This window comes from Neolamprologus multifasciatus, chromosome 7 (genome assembly GCF_963576455.1).
Source record: "Neolamprologus multifasciatus chromosome 7, fNeoMul1.2, whole genome shotgun sequence".
Classification (NCBI taxonomy): Eukaryota; Metazoa; Chordata; class Actinopteri; order Cichliformes; family Cichlidae; genus Neolamprologus; species Neolamprologus multifasciatus.
This window is the reverse complement of record NC_140445.1, coordinates 12,587,428-12,594,724: the sequence shown is the minus strand read 5'-3', so window position 1 is coordinate 12,594,724 and position 7,297 is coordinate 12,587,428. Positions and strand designations below refer to the sequence as shown.

Sequence of the window (7,297 nt, the reverse complement as noted above, 5' to 3'; positions counted from 1 at the left end):
AACTCCTGTATAAAAGGTTTAATTTTGAGGCCGACTCTTGTGCTTTCTGTTCTTCCGATCCAGAAACACTAGAGCATCTATTTTTCACTTGTCAGTATGTTAATGCTTTTTGGTTTGAAATACACTGTTGGGTTTCACTCCATTTCCAATATACCTTCCTTCACATCTAAGGATGTTCTTTACTTTATGGACAATCTGGATTCTGAAATCTCAGATGTCGTCAATTTTGTAATAGTGCTATGTAAGTTTTTCATTCATTTATGAAAGTGGAAGAATGCCTCTCCTATGTTTACCGTCTTTTTGGATTACTTTTGTCAATATTTTAAGTCACTTAAGCTTATTTCAAATATGAATAAAAAATTGCTGTACTATACTGTAAAATCACAAAATACTTGCTATTCTAATTTTCCTGCCTATGTCAAAAGGTCTATGTTCCTTATTACTTTACCCTAGAAACTTTTATTTTCTCCCTGTAAAGTTATGACTTGCTTCACCATCTTTATAATGTAAATTGTTACAATTCTGGTCTGTTTCCTTGACTTGTTTTGTATATGAAAATTTATTTCAAGAAAAAAAAGAAAAAAAAGGGAAAAAAAGAGACAGATGATCTATTGGGGCGACCCCTAGCGGCTGAAATAAGAATATGGTTTTAATTTACTCTGTTCTTTAGTATTCAGCTTATATTTTATATATTTTAAATAATTTAAAATATATAAAATGACAAGGGTCATCCTGTAATCTTACAAAAACTATAGTAAAAAATGCTGGCTTTGCTTTTGTGCTTTGTGTCTGTTAACTTTGAGCTTTGATTCAGGGGCGATTTTAGCCCATAAATGAATCAAAGCACCCCCAAAGATTTCTTACTTTTTTTGACAATATTTGCTGTTTGTGAGACACACTACTAAAAATATAAAAAGCATACAGTACTGTACTTGTTTGAGACATAACATTTAAACAACAAAAGTATAGATAACCCCCCCTCCCATAATGGTTTGTGCCAGCTCTCCCCTGCTCCCCCTCCCAAAATGGTTTGTTCCAGCTCTCCCCTGCTCCGGTTCTAGCGCCGTTGCTGCCAGAGCGATGGTGGCTGAGACATAGCAGAGTGGAGGTGTAAGTGCCTGGCTTAAAACAGGACATGTTAGCTGCATTTAACCTTCAGTTACTCTTTATATCAGGGGTGTCAAACGTACGGCCCGCGGGCCGGATCAGGCCCGCAAACGGGTTTAATCCGGCCCATGAGATGATTTTGTAAAGTATAAAAATGAGCAGCAATTTTTCAATAAAGAAACTGCTGTTACAATTGTGTCCATAGGATGGCGCATTAGCAATTGTGAGCTACTTTGTTTTGCCCGCGAAATTTAAACCTGATGTGCTTTGGCACCCTCATTGCCCAATATGTCTCTGTCAAAAAAGAGAAAAGTGGATGCAGAGTGTTACAAGAAAAACGGTCATCCTCCTATTTATTCACGGAAGTGAATGGGAAAGTTGTGTGTTTGGTGTATTCCCAGCTTGTTGCAGTGCCGAAAGAATATAACCTCCGTCGGCACTATGTGAGTCTTCATGCCGACAAATATGACAACTTTCAAGGACAGCGGAGAAGAGAGAAGGTGAATGAACTGTTGGTGGGTCTGAAGAAACAGCAGTCTGTGTTTACAGCCGAGACATCAGTGACGCTGCAGTGAAAGCTAGCTACCTCACTGCTGACGAAATTGCACTAGCTTCAAAACCATTTAGTGAAGGTGAATTTATAAAAACATGTATGATGAAGGCATCGGAGATTGTGTGCCCTGAAAAGCGCCAGGCCTTTGCAAATATCAGCCTGACAAGAAACACAGTTGCCGACAGGATTTCTGATCTTTCAGCGGATTTGGACAGCCAGTTGAAGCAACAAAAAAGTCATTTATTGTGTTTTCAGTCGCAATTGATGAAGGCACGGACATTACAGATGTTGCACAACTGGCAATTTTCATCCGCGGAGTTGATGACACATTGACCGTCACCGAGGAGTTCGTGGAGTTGGTACCGATGACAGATACAACGACCGCACTCGTCGGCGCGCTGGACAGGGTCGGAGTGGACTGGTCCCGCGCTGTCAGCCTGGCTACAGATAGTGCGCCCTCAATGATCGGGAAGAAAGCAGGCGTTGTAAAAAAGTTCAGAGATAAAATGCAATCTGCAAATGGAGGACGTGATTTTTGGACTTTTCACTGTATTTTGCACCAGGAGGCTTTGTGTTGCAAGTCACTGAAAATGGATAACGTCATGAAGGTGGTCATCCAAACTGTTAATTTCATCCGATCCAGAAGCCTCAATCACCGTCAGTTTGACAGTCTTCTCAGAGAGAAAGACCACATCTATGGCCTGCCATACCACACTGAGGTGAGATGGTTGAGCCGAGGTGCTGTGCTGAGGCGTTTCTTTGATTTACGAGAAGAAATTGAACAGTTTATGGAAGAAAAGGGCAAACCAGTGTTAGAATTTCATTCCGCAGAATGGATGCAGGACCTTGCATTTATGGTGGATGTTACAGAGCACCTGAATAACTTGAACAAACAGCTGCAAGGACGCAACAAAGTTGTCACGCAGTATTATGACAGCATACGTTCTTTCAAGTTGAAGCTGTTGTTGTGGGAGACGCAGCTCGCTGGTGGTGATGCAGCTCACTTCCAAAGTGTGGCAGATATGAAGGCAAGGCAAGTTTACTTGTATAGCACAATTCAACAACAAGGTGATTCAAAGTGCTTTACAGAGACATTAGAAACAAAAACAAATAAAAAGCATGACTTAAAATTGATTAAAACAAGCAAGCAAACAAACAAACTAACTAATTAACAAACAAACAAACAAAACAGTATATAAAATCAAAACAGATAAAATCAGAACAGTAGATAAAATCAGTAGTTAAAATGTAAGTTTTGAAATTTAAGCTTAAAAGTGGATTTGGTGTTTTATTCAAATGCAGCTGAGAACAGGTGAGTCTTCAACCTGGATTTAAATAAACTGAGTGTTTCAGCTGATCTGAGGTTTTCTGGGAGTTTGTTCCAGATATAAGGAGCATAAAAGCTGAATGCAGCTTCTCCGTGTCTGGTTCTGACTCTGGGAACTGATAAAAGACCGGATCCAGATGACCTGAGGGATCTGGAAGGTTCATACTGGGTCAGGAGGTCACTGATGTATTTTGGTCCTAAACCATTCAGAGCTTTATAGACCAGCATCAGAACTTTAAAGTCTATCCTCTGACGGACAGGCAGCCAGTGTAAAGACCTCAGAGCTGGACTGATGTGGTCCACTTGTTTGGTCTTAGTGAAGACTCGAGCAGCAGAGTTCTGAATGAGCTGTAGTTGTCTGACTGATTGTTTAGGTAGACCTGTAAAGATGCTGTTACAGTAATCAAGCCTACTAAAGATGAATGCATGGACTAGTTTTTCCAGGTCCTGTTGAGACATCAGATCTTTTATCCTTGAAATATTCTTGAGGTGATAGTAAGCTGATTTTGTTATTGTCTTAATGTGTTTTTCTCAGTTTAGGTCTGCATCCATCACTACACCCACATTTCTCTCCTGGTTTGTGGTTTTAGGTGTACAGATTGAAGTTCTCTGGTGACCTGTAATCGTTTTTCTTTGGCTCCAAAGACTATTACCTCAGTTTGTTTTTGTTTAGCTGGAGAAAATTGTGGCACAACCAGTCATTAATTTCCTCATGCATTTACCAAGAGCCTGTACAGGGCCTCGGTCTCCTGGTGACATTGTGATATATATTTGTGTGTCATCTGCATAGCTGCGATAGTTTATTTTGTTGTTCTTTATAATCTGTGCCAGTGGGAGCATGTAAATGTTAAACAGAAGGGGTCCCAAGATGGAACCTTGGGGAACTCCACATGTGATACTTGTCTGCTCAGATGTGAAGTTACCTGTTGATACAAAGTATTTCCTGTTTTCTATTTATGTTTTGAACCAGTTTAGTACAGTTCCTGAGAGACCTGCCCAGTTCTCCAGTCGTTTGAGTAATATGTTGTGGTCAACTGTATCAAATGCTGCACTGAGATCCAGTAAAACTAAGACTGACATTGTTCCACTGTCTGTGTTCAGACATATGTCATTAAACACTTTGGTCAGAGCGGTTTCAGTGCTGTGGTTCTGTCTAAAACCTGACTGGAAGGCATCATAGCGGTTATTCTGTTTAAGAAGTAATCGAGCTGTTGAGAAACTGCTTTTTCAATGATCTTACTTAAAAATGGGAGATTTGAGGTCAGCCTGTAGTTGTTCATTTGTGTCTTGTCAAGATTGCCCTTTTTCAGTATAGGTTTAATTACAGCAGTTTTTAGTGGTTCTGGAAACACACCTGACATTAAAGAAAAGTTGACGATCTGTAACAGGTCTGACTCCAAAGTCTTTGAGACCTTTTTGAAAAAACTTGTTGGCAGGACATCTAAACAGCAAGAGGAGGAGTTCAGCTGACCTATGATGTCCTCCAGGTCTTTGCTGTTAACAGGGTGAAACTGTTTCATGGTGTTTAAACAGTTTTTCGGTGGACACAGTACGTATTCTGAATCTGCTGTTGATGTACCAATTGCTTGTCTAATCTTTTGGATTTTTTCTGTGAAGAATTTGCAGGCCATGGTCGACGTTCAGCTGCCACTGACACAGGAGGGTTTGTTAGCCTGTCAACTGTAGAAAATAAGACCTGAGCGTTATGACTGTTTTTGGTGATGATGTCAGAGAAGTAGGACCTTCTTGCACTCCTCAGTTGTAAATTATAATTGTGAAGTTTCTCTTTATAGATGTCATAATGAACCTGGAGGTTTGTTTTTCTCCATCTGCGCTCAGCTTTCCTACACTCTCTTTTTTCATTTTTCACCAGTGTGGAGTTTCTCCATGGAGACTTTTTCCTTCCAGAGATAACCTTCACCTTAATGGGAGCAATTGTATCCATTACATTTAACATGTTGGCATTGAAGCTATTGACGAGCTTGAAGCGGTTCAAAGATAAAATAACGGGACTGTTACTAGAGTTTGAGCAACGATTTCAGATTTTTGGTGAACTGGAGAAAGACTTCAGAGTTTTTTGCTCGCCGTTCACCGTGAATCCCTTTGATCTGCCCGTCAGGATCCAACTTGAAATAATAGACTTGCAGTGTGACTCGGATTTGAAGGGCAAATTTGCCGCAGCTGGCTTGAACACATTCTATCAGAATCTCTTGCCAGGTTACCCCAACTTGACAGCCCTCGCTGCAAAACTGTTGTGCATGTTCGGAACCACGTATCTTTGTGAGCAAGTTTTCTCTGTAATGAGCATAAATAAAACAAAACTGTGCTCAAGGCTCACGCACAGGCACTTGAATCACATCCTGAAGTTAGCTGCCTCTCAGGATGTGACGCCTGCTATTGATGAGCTGGTGAAAGCTAAAAGATGCCAGGTATCAGGAGTCAAATAAACTATGCAACCCCACTGAGAGTGCTGCATGAGACACCCTGATGTAGTTCTGTGAATCACTGAGGCACTGTGTGCTTGTTCTTTGTCCTCAGAGTTTTCAAATAACTTGAGGTGTTTTATGATTAATAGCTATGTTGTGCTTTTGGACACACTGTCCTCAGGCTCCAGCTTTATGTTTATATATTTTTATGTTGATGTGAGACTGTTTCTAATTGATTATATTTGATTTATATATTTAACCTATTCTGTGGTTCTTGTACTTGTTTTGGGAACAGGATTTCATTATTTTTATCTACATTGCTGCCTGCGAAGTGACACCCTGATGTAGTTCTGTGATCTGTGATATACGTCTGTGAATCACTGAGGCACTGTGTGCTTGTTCTTTGTCCTCAGAATTTTCAAATAACTTGAGATGTTTTATGATTAACAGCTATGTTGTGCCTGTACTATTTTGAACATACTGTCCACAGGCTCTAGCTTTATTTTTATGTTGATCGTATTAAAACAAAGAAAACAATCTGAAGTTGTTGTTTTTAAGTTATATATACAATGATTTTACCAGTCCGGCCCACTTGAGAATAGACTTCTCCATGTGGCCCCTGAACTAAAATGAGTTTGACACCCCTGCTTTATATAGTTAGGTAGGAGTCAGACCATGTTTCTTTTTAGCTGAAAAACATTACACCCGGTAACACCCAGTGTTGAAAGCGTGTTTTCCGACAATGTTTGCTACTCTACAATTCCTCCTGCTCTGTAGTAAAATCAGCGACATTTGACCGCCCTGTTGCTCCCATTGAAATGTATACAGCCTATTTAAAATCTAAAACTTTAAATTGTCTGCAGCCTGCTGTTGTTACCACTGTCCTGTTTGAAAGGGATACTAATTAGCTAACTGACTGAATGCCCATTAACCTTATAACTCCTGTTGTGTGTGTGTGTGTGTGTTTGTGTACAGAGAGACAGCCAGGTTCATAATGGACATAAGGTAAAGTGTTTTTTTTTTCAAAAAAAGGAGCCACATTCAGGTAAAAGTGTAAAATCAAATGATCCGTCAATAAAGGATAATGTTGGATCAGTGTTTTAGTATTTATATCTTTTATTAGATGTTTGTGTGGTTTGTTTTTTTTTCCTTTTGGTTGAAAGTAGACTGAGAGAAGACTTTTTGTTAGTGATCTTAATAGAATTTTTCATATTAATGTAATTTTTCATCTAATTGAATACAATCTGTGTATGATTGTCAGTCCAAAGAGGGAGAGAGGAAAGAGGGAACGTGAGGAGAAAGTACAAGGTCAGGAAGAACAAGTGACAGGCAAAACAGAAACTGTTAAACTGACAAAGAGAAAACGCCTGATTTTACTCACACAACCTTCAAGTTGTGTTCTCTCTATATTAAAGCTGCTGTACAGAATCTGCTAAACAAACTGGGTTGAAACATTTTGACCCTCTTTAACAACATTCCAACATAACATTATCATTGATCGGGGAGATTAAAATTAATGATATATTTTTATGTGGTTCAGCCACAACTCTACTAAAACCTCAGCCAGTAATAGGTCAGCCAACGTTTGGACCGTCCAGTTGTCTGTATGACTGCCGCAGTACGTACATCACATTTGCACACTATCAGTGACAAACAGCCTGGTGGAGTGAGGAGCTGTAAAGAGAAGCAGATGCTGACTGATAACGGAGACGAAGACAACAGACGATGAGGACAGGGAGGAACAGGGGTTTAAATGCATCAAAGTGACAGTCAGAGAGAACTCGGGACAACATTTAAGGATGCAGGGACTGACAGAGACAGGTTTATCTTGCCTGGCTGGGCAGCTCTCTGGGTGCTCAGCACCCCCAAAGCTCTGATCCTAGA

At 40.0% G+C, this 7,297-nt stretch overlaps 1 pseudogene; it reads left to right on the top strand.

Moving 5' to 3' along the window:
- Positions 1 to 1,128: 1,128 nt before the first annotated feature.
- On the top strand, positions 1,129 to 6,469 carry LOC146513874 (general transcription factor II-I repeat domain-containing protein 2 pseudogene; annotated as a pseudogene).
- Positions 6,470 to 7,297: the final 828 nt, after the last annotated feature.